This window comes from Barbus barbus, assembly GCF_936440315.1.
Source record: "Barbus barbus genome assembly, chromosome: 10".
Lineage (NCBI taxonomy): Eukaryota > Metazoa > Chordata > Actinopteri > Cypriniformes > Cyprinidae > Barbus > Barbus barbus.
Genome location: NC_136738.1, coordinates 26524591 through 26538196, shown reverse-complemented (window position 1 = coordinate 26538196; position 13606 = coordinate 26524591). Strand labels below are relative to the sequence as shown.

General features: G+C 36.9%; 1 protein-coding gene across 1 annotated transcript in view; it reads right to left on the bottom strand.

Moving 5' to 3' along the window:
- Window positions 1-6497, bottom strand: part of LOC306875751 (poly(rC)-binding protein 3-like) — a 55824-nt gene extending 49327 nt beyond the window's left edge. Inside the window, exon 1 of the mRNA XM_079426470.1 lies at window positions 6231-6497. The gene's annotated coding sequence lies outside the window, so the exon portion shown is untranslated. The remainder of the gene's footprint in view (window positions 1-6230) is intronic.
- Between the last annotated feature and the right edge of the window lie 7109 nt (window positions 6498-13606).

Here is a 13606-nt window from a genome sequence, read left to right as displayed (position 1 = left end):
TTTACTTGATAGGCGTGGTGTATGCCGGAAAGTAGCGATCGACAATAAGCACAACTCTGCTTCTTTTATGTCAGTTTTAATGAACAATAATAGCCATTATAAAAGTATAAGTACAAAGTATAAGAGGCTTATATAAGAGGAAATAAAGACAAAAGCAAACAAGTCACAGTCAAACATTTGCTAGTCAGCGCTGCAAGTTACTACGGTAAAGTTCAAAATAAATCTAAAGTTAATCTTTGTGCTCAGTCAAAACGATATGACCAGGAACAAATAATAGATTCATGAGACCACGAATTCCTGCTAAATATATACAAAACAAATTGATTCTCGTTTAATCACTACAGAGACATCAGAGCCAGCGGCAAATGTCGGAAGGACTAGCCGAGCGTAAGGCTGCTCGAGGCGGATACATGAGCACGGAGCACCCGGTGATCGCCTGGAGCTTTGAAATCAGCATAGCGACTTTTCAAATAGGTGCTATATCTTTATAAATAAACCGCAGATTTGAGTTTTAAACAACTACATTCTTGCCTGAAAAACGTCATTTTGGGCAATGACGTTTCACAAGTCCACAAGAACACATATTGAGAAATGGTTATTATCTGTGTGAAAATATAAAAGTATAAAATACACTGTTATATTTTTTTGTGTGTTTGCGTGCACTGATGTAATAAGCAGAACACAGCAGAGCGGAACGAGTGAAGGAGAAGCTTTATCCACTTGTATCACGCAAAAGTGACGATTCTGGTAAACCAATCAACTTCTGCAGTGAGTTTAGCTCCACCCTTGTGGTACCCTTTGCTGTGCTAGGTAGCCCAACGAAAGGGTACCAAAAAAGTGGTACGGTATGGTCCGCTATTTTGGTACCATTCACAACTTATGACAATGGAAACGGACATAATTATGTACCGTACTGTACCGAACTGTACCACTCAGTGGAAACGAGCCATTAGGGTGTATTCACACCTGTCTTGTTTGGTTCGATTGAATCGAACTCAAGTTTGTTTTCCCCCTTGGTGCAGATCTTTTGGGCAGGTATGAATACAGCAATTGCTCTCAGGTGTGGACCAAACAACCGTACCGAGACCCAGTGAGGTGAGACCCAGTGACCCGAGAGGTGGTCAACAACTCTGGTACGGTTGAATGGATGAACCAATGAATGGATGACCTTAGCACACGTGTGGTTTTGTTTTACGATTTCTGGTTCACTTGCAAAAAGAGCAGGGTGAAAGCAAACCAAAAAAAAAGTGAACTAGCAGACTTTCCTGGTGTTAATACACCCTTAAATCCATTTGATAACAGCTGTGCAGGTTGGTTTAATAAACCTAGTCGGAAAAAAAAAGATTTTTCAGTTTGTTCAATTTCAATTTTGTTCAAGTCTCAAGTCAAACATTTTCAAGTACATTTTGAGTTTCAGGTCTCTCAAGAAGAATTTCAGAGTGGCCTGCTATAATAATAGCATTAATATTTTTTTTCCATTTGTTCTTCTTATTATTTACCAACAACAGTTATAATAATATAATAAAAAAATATTTTATTAAATTAAACGTAATTGAAAATAATGAAATGTATTATATTTAATAAAATAATGTTCCTTTGTTCATTACTTTAACAACAATAATTACAATATTGAAAATAATATCATTCTTTAATAATAACAATAATACATTTAACAATTAAGGGAAAAATTCATTCTAGCAAATATAAAAATATATTGCTAAAAATGGTTGAGATCTGGATTTGGTATTTGGAATTTAGTTTACGCCTCAAGTCGGTAGTCCCATAGATCTGTGAATTCGGAAAAGCAATGTTTCCTTAAACTTTTCCAGAACATCTCCACTATATCACTGGAAACAATAAAAATAAGCGTAACATTAAAAAGCTCAATTATCTGTGGTAGGTCAACAGGAAAAAAATCCTTGTTGTTGAGCCCTGGATTTTGTACTTGGAATCAAATTCAAGTCTCGAGTTGATTGTCTGAGTCTAAGTGGAATCTCAAGCCATTTATTTTACAACTCAAGCACAACTTGAGACCAAGTCTCAGACTAGAATTTCTATCTCTGCTATACAAAAACATAGAGAGCAGCACATGTGCATTCAGTGTATAGCTTGGACGCCACGACTGATTAAATTGGATCACTGACAGATTTATCAAACAGCCAGCAGCATCAGAAGCTTACACGACCCACGGATCTACAAATTCAGACAAGCCTGCAATGTTTCCCTAATCTTTTCCAGAATATCTCCGATCCACTACATCATCGGAAACAATAAAAATAGCCGCGCCACCCAGTCAAGCATTAAGAACGGCAGCAGTGGGGGGTCCAGGGCCGGTTCGACTCCTTCCCCAACCCCCCTTCAGCTTCCTGGGTCCTGATTGATCTCACGGCCCATCAGCGGGTTAAATTACACTGCAGAGTGGCTTTGCGGAGAGACAAAGGGCCCAGGATTTCACAGGCCATAAATCTTTCTGGGCCTTAACTTTGAAAAGGTGCAGCATTCAATTTCAGCCCTCGGCAACACTTTGCATTCGCTTATGAGTTATGACACAGCCATGACGTTTTTAACTTACTATACGGCCATGCGGAGGAGACCTGCGTACCAATCAGACCGAATGGAGGATGGGAGGTGGAAAAAAAACAAAACACAGAGCATCAGTTATAGCGAAATTTAATACAGTAAATAGAAGCGGCTCATCTTCTGGCTGAAGCTAAAGACGAGCTGGCTTCTTTCCACATCCTACTTGCAGAAAGCACTGAAGTAACGTCGAAATGAAATCATTTACATGTACATTCATGTTTGGATCTCAGTCCGAAGTGACATCCAGGCTCCCATAGTTTCCTGGCACGTTGGGAATGGAGAGGAAGCCCAGGGAATGGCAGAGGCCTTTTGATACTGCAACTCTGCCGAACCAGCAACTCGGAAGCCAGGACAGCATGAGATCCGGAGAAAAAAAAAAAAAAAACAGCCAAAGCACAAAAAGACCAGCTGCTTCGAGATCATGGGCGTCAGCGGAAAAAAAAAAAGTCTTGTTAGAGAGAATATAATTGAACTTGTCTGGCAAGTAATAGCTTTTCCTAAAACTTCATGCATCTGTTTCACGCTGATGAAAATATACAGTGAGGTAAATATGCAACAAACTAATCTGAAGTGGTTTAGGAGATATAAGTCCTCATCGATGACATTTCCAATTTACTCTAGCTTAAGAATCTGCCCATATTTGTAATCATACTACGTGATAAGCACAGCTTTCCAATATAAGTCCACAAGCGAACAGCTAAAAAAGGCACCATGCTAAAATGCAAATCCTGATTGCCTGACAGGAACATTTCAAAACACTGAAGCTGTCAGTGAAACAACTTCGACATCCAAGAACCTACAAGATCTAAAAGTCACAGTTCTTTATAAGTCGAGCATTAAGGCACGTCTTACTTCTCAGGAGGTGCCGCTATTTGTGCAATGGTTTAGAAACAATATAAAATCAGCAATATGAAGCTGCTGAGTTGTTTTAGAGTCAACATGAGGGCCAGCTAAAAAGTCACTGCGCAAAGTCATTGAATGTCCTTCTAAAAGGAAAAAAGTTATGATAGTTTTCTAATAAAAAAAAAATAATGGGAGGTTGAATATGTCTCGATTAGCCTTAGGTATGCTGTGTTTTGCCTCTGAAGACATTTTTTATGAAATCTGCTTTACAAGAACTGGATATAACTAAAAAACTCAATGCTTAGTTAAATAAAGTAAGGTAGCATTTTTCATTCCTGCTATTCTGTCTGTGTTAGTTGAAGATTCGTTTATTGTTTGAACAATCACTCCTTCTTTATTCCGCAGTTGGAAATAGGCCAACAAGGCAGCAAAGGAATAATGGTGTTAATTCAGACACCTGTTCTCAGAATTCACTAACCTAACCATTGCTTTCAATAACCCCAGAAAATTCTGCTCTACATTTAAAAACTGATTAAGAAAGAGAATATGTCCAGGTAAAATGTGCTTGTAAAAAGAGCAAGCATTGGGGATGTAATGCCGTTAATCAGATTGATTGGAAACGTCTTTACCGCTAAAGTGCAGGAGACAAGTTCGAGATCTGTCAAACCATGGGCCGCTATTGATGTTTGCACCACTTCAATCTCACGCAGCACCCATTCACATCAAAGCACTGAACTGGATGAAGACCTAAGCAGTTTTTTGTCTGCTGTGCTCTGTAGATTTAGACCTGAAATATACTCTATGCAAGTATATTAACGCTAATGCTTCTAGCTACTCGATTTCACGCATCAGTGCATCCTGGAATGCAAGTCCAAACTTCTACGGTCAGTTTTCTCCTTCAGGTCAACAACTGACTTGATGGAGCAATAGTTTCTTATAAGAGAATCTTATAAACATAATAACAACTCTTTGTATTATCTCTATTCTAATAAGACATGGATTAAAAATATGGTTTAAAGGGATATATCACCCAAAAATGAAAATTCTGTCATTTAATTACCATCATGACATTTAAGACCTGTTTTATTTTCTTCTGTGAAGCACAAGAGAAAATACTTTGAAGAATATTGGTAAACAACTAGTTTTGGTTACCATTGAGTTCCATTGTATGCACACACACATAAAAAAAAAAACACACCGAGATATTTCTCAAAATATCGTCTTTCGTGTTCTACAGTAGAAAGTCAGTCATACAGGTTTGAAATAATGTGAAGTTGAGTAAATGATGACAGAATATTAATTATGATAAGAATTATGCTTTTAATAGCTTCCTTTTTGGATACTAAGGTTTAAAGATTTGTGCAAATATATATGTTAAATGAAAAAGTGCAATGGCACGTTCAAGTCACGTCGGATAGACTGTATTAAAGTGTTGATAGCATGTGAATGGCACCACAAAATTGTAATTGCGAGTGGAAAACTCTGGATTTCCTTTGAGCCTAGAGTTTCTGAGATGGGTTGGGTGTGAAAGTGAGTAAAATGGCAGACAATGAATTCAACATCTGTAGTTGATGGTACATTTTTTAAAGTGTGTAAAGTTTCATGTACAAAATATCATTGTTTTGTGCAATTACGAATATTTATTTATTGTTTATAACAATTCCATTTACAGCACCTTAATATATTCAATGAAGTAAAAACACCTGATATGCATTCTTCATTTTGTAAAAGTAGAGTTAAAAAACCTTGCTGTAGTTTTTGTAGAAAAGGTACATCGCCATCTTGTTTTGACCAATGTGATGTGAATGTGCCTGACATCGTAATTACAACTTCCCAACTCATAAATACAAACTTCCCAGAAGGACTTGAATGCACAGTCATTTCTGTCCCACTCATTTCAACAAACACTGCATTTGTATAAATGCTACCTCAAATTATTGGTCAGATAAACAGATCGTGTTGCCAAAAACTGAACAAATGTTGAGCAATATTAAAAGTGCAATGTTTACACTTTTTCAGAAAAATCAGACTACAAATGGATGACTGGTAGAGAAAACAATTTAATTTTTAACATGTTTTTGTATTTTTTTAAAGTTTCAAAAGTATTTACAACAGGGCCACAAACATAAAATGATTACACTTTTATACATTTGTAGTCCTGTTGTAAATACCTTTCAAAAATACCAAAAAATATGCTAAAACAAAAAAAATACAAGCACTTGCATTGTGCACGAAGTATGTTTCTGACCACATTAAATGTCTGAATTAACAATGAATACCTTATTTGAATATGTCAGTCCAGTAGTTACATCATGACATGGGTAATCCTAGAACCAAAAACCATCTGTAAGTTTCCTCTAAACACCTCAGCATTAAACAACTCTGACACACAGAAAATAAACTGCTGCAGGGGTCAAGGACAACACAGAGGAAGCGTGTGAAGCTAAAGTACACACTCGGTTCGTGGTGCGGAGCATCAGTTTTCCAGCGTATCCATAGCCAGTGGGTATTACACCGCTTCAGATAAAGTCTTAGATAGAGGAAGTGGTAAGAACTCAGTGTGAACTGAGTTTGGGCTCGAAAACAGTGACCTCACAGATTCTAATCCCTCATCTCTCTTTGCACGCTTCCCTCTGAGAGGAACTGCCAGAGGGGAAAACTTGAAAGCTAAAGAGAGTGAGGGAGGGTGCGTGAGAAAGAGCGTGTGTGTGTGTGAGAGAAACAGAGAAAAAATGACATGCAAAGAGGAAAGAGTGTAGAGAAGCGGGAAAAAAGCCTAACAAAGTCACATCTAGGTGCTGGCTTACCTGCACTCAGTTCACAAGACGGGACGGTGAAGTGAGGATAGTCAAAGGGGTTGTGGGAGGAGGGTCCGGGCAGGATGATCCAGCCGATGACGGGTGGTCCGGGAGGGAGGAAGGAAGGATGGAGTGACAGGGAGCAGGGAGACGGGGAGGCCAGAGGGGGATATGAAGCACTAGTCCTCTGTCTTTCCCTCTTTATCCCTCTGGCACAGAGGCAAAGAGGCAGACACCAGTACCTGCAGCCACTCAGATAATAGGAGAGAAAAGAGTGCTCACATCCACACACGCTCCAGCACAGGGAGGAAAGAGAGAACGCCCCTCCCACTCCTTCCCAGGACCCAATCGCACGCAGACTTCACTGGCAACGAATAGGAGCGCAGGCAGCCGGTGCCATGCCCTAGCCAATAAGTGCAATTGCTCATATCCAGTTGGAATAATTAGTCCGGGAGCAGAGCGGAGCGGCTTCCCTTCTGAAGGACAGACAAACGGGCGCACTTACCCAACAAGTGTGATTTAAGACCGCAACTGACATTAGAGTAATTAGATTGTGCCGCACTTAACCTAGCAGAATAACGCTGCATGCTTCACTGCAGAACTGGCAGAGGCGCAGGCTACACGGGATGGGCTTTGGAAAGGTGCAATGATGTTAAGCAGGCAGAAATGATGCGTATAGAGCAGGAGAAGGAATAGCAACTTTTAACACGGTGATCAATGTGCATGATTATCACGCAGTGACACTTTCAGGCTTGGTGCTTCGCTCCCGATATTCATAATTAGAATATGAATAATTAGAATAATTCATAATTAGAGTCAGAAACGTAAAGAAAAAACAAGCTTAGTATCAAAAAATTTGAAATAAAATTGAAAATGCTGGCCAAAAAAAATCATAAATTCCTGTTGTTTTTTTAATCATTATTATTATCATTGATTTATGGCATCTGACAATTCTTAATATGCATTTCTAGGTCTGGTTATGCATATTAGCACATACTCTATGAGTTGAAATTGATTTCATTTTAAATGAACTGATCAAATACTATTACACACATTCACTACTGTTCTAAAGTTTGGGGTACAATTTTGTTTGTTTATTTGTTGTTTGAATGAATAAAAATAAAGACTTATTATTAACAATTTTATCAAAAGTGGCATTAAAATTGTACAAAAGATTTCAAATAAATACATATTTTATTAAAGTAAATATTTCAAATGAATGCACTTTTTTCCCCAAGTTTCTATTCATCAAAGAATACTGAAATATTAAAAAGCAACACAATAATAACAGACAATAATAAGATATGGTTAACACTTTACAATAAGGTTCATTAGTTAACAACATTAGTTAACATATATACTTAATACTTCTATAATACTTCTACAGCATTTATTAATCTTAATCAATGCTATTTTCAGCATTTACTAGTGCATTATTAAAATCACAAGTTGTGTTTGTTAACATGAACGAACAATGAATGATTAGTATTTTTATTAACTAACTTTAACAAAGATGGATACTGTAAGAAATGCATTGTTCATTGTTTGTTCATGTTAGTTACCTAATACATTAACTAATGTTAACAAATGGCACCTTATTGTAAAGAGTTATGATTTCTGAAGGACGACATTGTTTATTGTAATAATATTTTACACTATTACTGGTTTTACTGTATTTCTGATAAAATTAAGACTTAAGTTAACTTAATTAAGACTTCTTAATATTAAAAAAAATAAACAATTGTGACCCTGGATCACAAAACCAGTCATTAAGTAGCACAGGTATATTTGTAGCAATAGCCAATAATACATTGTATATGGGTCAAAATTATACATTTTTCTTTTATGCCAAAAATAATTAGGATATTAAGTAAAGATCATGTTCCATGAATATATTTTGTAAATTTCCTACCATAAATATATTAAAACTTAATTTTTGATTAGTAATATGCATTGCAAAGACCTTGATTTGGACAACTTTAAAGGTGATTTTCTCAATATTTAGATTTTTTTGCACCCTCAGATTCCAGATATTCAAATAGTTGTCTCTCGACCAAATATTGTGCAATCCTTACAAACCATACATCAATGGAAAGCTTATTTATTCAGCTTTCAGATGTTTTATAAATCTCAATTTTAAAAAATTGACACTTATAGTTTTGTGGTCCAGGGTCACAATTTATAAAAGAATATATAAAAATTCTAAAATTCTGGTTTTAAATATATACATCTAGATATATTCATTTGAATTTATACATATGAAACATATAGAGAAATGCACCTTAAAATCAAGTCTGGGGTGGCAAATATTGACTGTTAATCAAAAAGTTAATTTCTGACTTTGCTCACTCTTTCTCCGCATAAAACCAAAATCATAGACCCGGAACAGAGCTCATTTCATAAGACCTTTTTATTCTGTTCTCCAGATCAATACTCTGGCTCAGGTCTTGGCTTGAGAAATGATCAATGGTGAACTGTTAGAATGACGAATGTAATGCACATCGGCCGGTACTATCCCCTTCACAGCAGGAAGGACCGATGTGGGGACAGAGATGTAATAATGTCCTATTAACAACCACAAGGAAGGCACCTCTATACACTTTCAGGATGACAAGGTGGTGCTCAAAGTGGCGAAACTTCTCTTAGCACCCGATTCTGCTGACGTACGAGCGACCAGGCATTATTTCAGGGTCGGGGCTCCCGAGCCATTCTCGGCTTCTCAGAAGAGTACACACTTCTGCTCAGTGAATCTTGTGCAGCGGTGAAATCGATGCACCTATCGATATCATGCATCATAACATGGGCCGATATGCATAAAATGAGCAAGCACAAACCTACGATGGTTCAGCAGATGTTCGCAAACAGCCCTCCCAGACATCACATACATCAGCGTATCAGTATTTACAAGTAAAGCAGCTTAAACATGGAGTTGACAGCGACAGTGAAATGTGCTATAGACTGTGGCACGCTACAGAGCGCAGGGCTTCCTCCAAGAGGACTGGGTGGGAGAGGAGGGCCCATAAAAAATGCATGAGCAACAGGAGGAGATGTCACATCGGATATGTTTCCAGCTGCAGAGATACTGGTGTGTGGAGAGCCGCGAGAGTGAAAGGTACAAGTGAACTCAGGTCTAAGAAGAGAGAAGTGAGGGGAAAAAAGCACTTAACTTCCACCACTAAACCTGCCAAAACCATTGCTGTGCTGTGCCAGCAATAACAGAGATTTAGACGTAAATCCATTGATGCACAAGAGATTTAATGGCTTATGTATGGCTTGATGCGCAAATATCCACAATCACTTTAAAAAAACTTGAATTTATTCAGCCTGTCATCGCACTTACTGCCCCAGTGATTTACATTCAGTCTGAGACATAGATCTGTTTCATTATAAACGCATTTGCAACAATGGGGTTTAGAGAGCATGGCATACCACTGCCTTAGTCTACAAATTCAGAAAGATATCTCATCAAATATTCATTAATTCTGGAGTACAATCATGCTTTAAATGTCATGCTTAGCAGGGGAGATGGGCACCGCTTAGGCAAGAGGATTTATAACATGTGGCACTTATAAGTGGATGTCATTATACTGGGGTTTGATGTCTTTAAACAGTGACTGACAATAAAAACAAACATATGTGGGCATCAAACAGAAATAAATAGCGGTTTAGTTTTAAATAAAGCGGAATAATTGGTTATTGGCCTGTTACATTTTTAAGAATTGCACCATATAAATCCAAGCCAAGCTCTTTGGGAAACATGCCTTTGGTGACATTTCTGCAACATGATGTTGCATTGGTTGTTGTATGTTTTGTGACACTTTCAAAGAAAAATATCCTTGGTTGTGCTAAAAGCAATGTTTCGTTATGTTCATTTTTGTACATATCGCAGCATTTTAGAAATGAAATGTCTAGTGAGTGGCTCTACAAGATTAATGCTCTATCATGTTTAAAAATAACATACCACCTTTATCGAAAGCAAACGTTAGTTAAAAGCTCATTTGTTGAAGCAAACATGCCATTATAGCTTGCTTCTACAAGTCTTTGAGCTTTTTCTCGTGACTCATGTTTCGCAGGACTTGCTGCATTGCAAGTGCAATGCTGTACCAGGTGAGCTATCGAGCAAGTTTACTAAGTCAAAAGTCATACAAATAGAGCTAATTATGTAATGCAAAAACATCAAAATGTATTACTTTACAAATTCTGCACTATGGTAAATGTTTTAAAATCAAAACATCTGCAAGGAACCATGTGAAAATAAATAAGTCTTTATTATTTGATCATCTGCCCTGTAATTAATCTGTGTGAACAGGAATAAAAGTTGTTGGTGCTTTACTACCACTAGTGGTCATTTCAGCTGAACCTGCAGTGAATTGTAGCCTACGTATAAATACGTGTTTGGAATTTTGCTAAAATGTAGACAGAGGCATGTTTTTCCAATTGCAAATACAGTTTGACAGATTATATTTGGGACTGGACATACTAAAACTAAAACTTCTGAAAGTTACAGTACGTTTTTATTTTATTTATCAACTCTTATCTCAAAACTTAAGGGAAATTTGATTCCTAATGATATGACTCCTTTAATGCTTTATTTAAAACATATTTTCATGGTCGGTAAAAATATTTATGGATTGTAAATCACCTCAGTTAACATCCACTGGCGCATGAGTGAGGCATAAAATGTATTTTGGACCCTACTCATATGGTTTAGTAACCTTGACAGTCTGTAGATTGCAGTGACTATGATTTCATTGTTAGTGCAACAAATAAGCCAATATTTTGCTCAATAAAATTTTGAGTAATGAGGGCTATCATATTTCCAAAGTCATTCTTGTGACATCTCATTTAAGCTGCATCTCATTGACAGTTTTGGCAGCTTCATATGCAAAGACGAGAGCGCAAGATAGTAAATGAAACGGCAGCATAAACCACCTCCATAAAACCAACAGCGCTCAGCGGCACAGCATCTTCATTTCAGTGACTCACAAAGACAGCATAAACACAGCACGTCTAACAGACATGGCTTTGCCTCCGCTACCAATGTAATTAAAGCCAACATCTTGTCCCACTCTCGTATCATTACCGTCTGTAGACCATTTGGATGCGCTTTATTATTACTTACTTGCTGCTAAATATAGATTTCCTGTGCCAGCGCTAGAGATTGCAGTCAGCTGCAGATTGTTCCCCCAGTTTGCAGTCACAAAGACTTACGTGAACACTATATCACTCGACAGGGGTGCAACAAGCTCTTTTGGATCAGTCACCCCTTTTTTGGGGGGTCAGTATAAAAAACTGATTGCAAAGAATAGAAAAAGAAGGCTTATATTTAGGATACTTCGGTTCTGTATTAACTGTTATGCTAGAAGTAAAAGCATGATTTCTATTTTGTTTGATTAGCAATTTTCATTTTAGAATAATATTAAAGCAGAAGTATGAAATATCACAAATGGATGTGTAAGAATTAGTGATTGGCAAATCAACCAGCTTCATGAGGTGCTGTGCTGCTTTTCCCTTACTATCCGGTCAAACTCATCCATAAAAAGTTAGTCATAAAATTAAAAAATAAATAAATAAATAAAAAAATCACATGTAGGCACAATATGTATTTATCCATAAACCTCAATTTAAACTTAAGCCTGTATATCAAAAAGTCTGAGTCACAACTAAAAAGAAACAAATTCAATCTATTTTTTTTTTTAACTGTGGAAATTGGTTGTCATATTTTAATCAAGTGAATTTCTTGGGTTTATTTTTCGGTATAGCCTAGTCTTATACCTTAAAGTCTAAGGAAAAGATATTGAAGAAAGGGTTACACACAGAGGCTTGCACGTTGCCCAGAAACATTTCAGATAGATAGATAGATAGATAGATAGATAGATAGATAGATAGATAGATAGATAGATAGATAGATAGATAGATAGAAGTTTTAATAAATTAATAAAATGTTTTGAATTACGTATTTGAAATTGAAAAATTTATTAATACGTAATGAAGAGAAATTACCTGAATATTGGATAAACCTTCTGAGAGAGATGTAGGCTAGGTCCTTTAGAAATGTCGAAGATGGCAGAGGCCGATGGGCGTTACTGTTACAGCCGCCTGTCTACATTATATAGAAGCCGCATTAAAGCTATACATTGTGTGGTTACACAGAGACAGCATAAACGTATTCACACAAATTCAAGATCGCGAGAAACAATGAATCGCGCGCGATTGTAGCTTTGAATAGCAAAAATAAATAAGACGCCGATTGTCATTACCCAGCTGCTGTAGTTCAGTGAATTCACCCTATAGAATCAGTTTAGGCAAATCCTCCGCGTTCCCGATTTTCTGCTGAATCTTATGAATTATGTTTTTACCTGATAATAGCTTCTAGATGTTTTGTTGTGGACTCGCTTCCCTCTGGTATACGTCATGTTCAAGTGTTTAGGCCTACTGATTAGTTCGAAATCTGAATATCCGTCAGACTTGCCGTAACCCCTCAATTTTACATTTTCCAAATGAGATAATATGACAACGTAATATGATACAAAAGGCTAAACAAAATAACACAGGGTGCTTTATATTTAACCACCGACAGCTTGTCTGATTCGTGAATAAATTGTTCTTTGGAGTCGTATCATTAATTAATAGGTTAAGCCTTTGAATCCGAATGGTCTTATTCATTTACCATTCAGAATGAATAGGTCCTCAAACGTTCTCAACATCAACAATTCACACTTACAGAGCAGCTCTTTCAGACAAATCCGAATCGAAGTGGGTGTTGAAGGGGCGTTGCTAGAGCAAAAGCTCTACTGGGGCACATGCCCCCGTTACTTTTTCTATCACTTTTTTCTTGAAATCCTGCAACACAATGCACTGTACAAATTATATCTTTTCAAGAATTAACAATTACAATATTTCAAGAAACAAGTCATTTTATGGCTACAACTAAAATAAGAGCATATTTAATCTAGAAAAACAAAACAAAGGTATTCCCCGGTTTCCCAGCCAAGTCCAAACAAGGTTGGTAACAATTTGAACAATATTTTGGAAAGACTTCATTAGTTAGGCTAACATTAATTAACATGAACTAAGAATGAACAACACTTCTAAAGCATTTATTGATCTTAGTTAGATGCTATTTACTTAGTGAAATTAGCAGTATTTTCTTAAAGATATGCTATTTACACTGGGGCACAGTAGATTTATACTGGGGCACGTGCCCCAGTAAACGGGGTCTAGCGATGCCCCTGTGGTGAAAAATTCCTTTAATAGTAGAAATTGCACAGATGAAACAAACTGCTATACTTTCTATATTAGTTTAAGTTAAATTGAGCCACTTTTGCATTTGATCTGAATAACAAAAAGTTACATTTTGTTTTTTTTTATCTAAATTGTTCTCC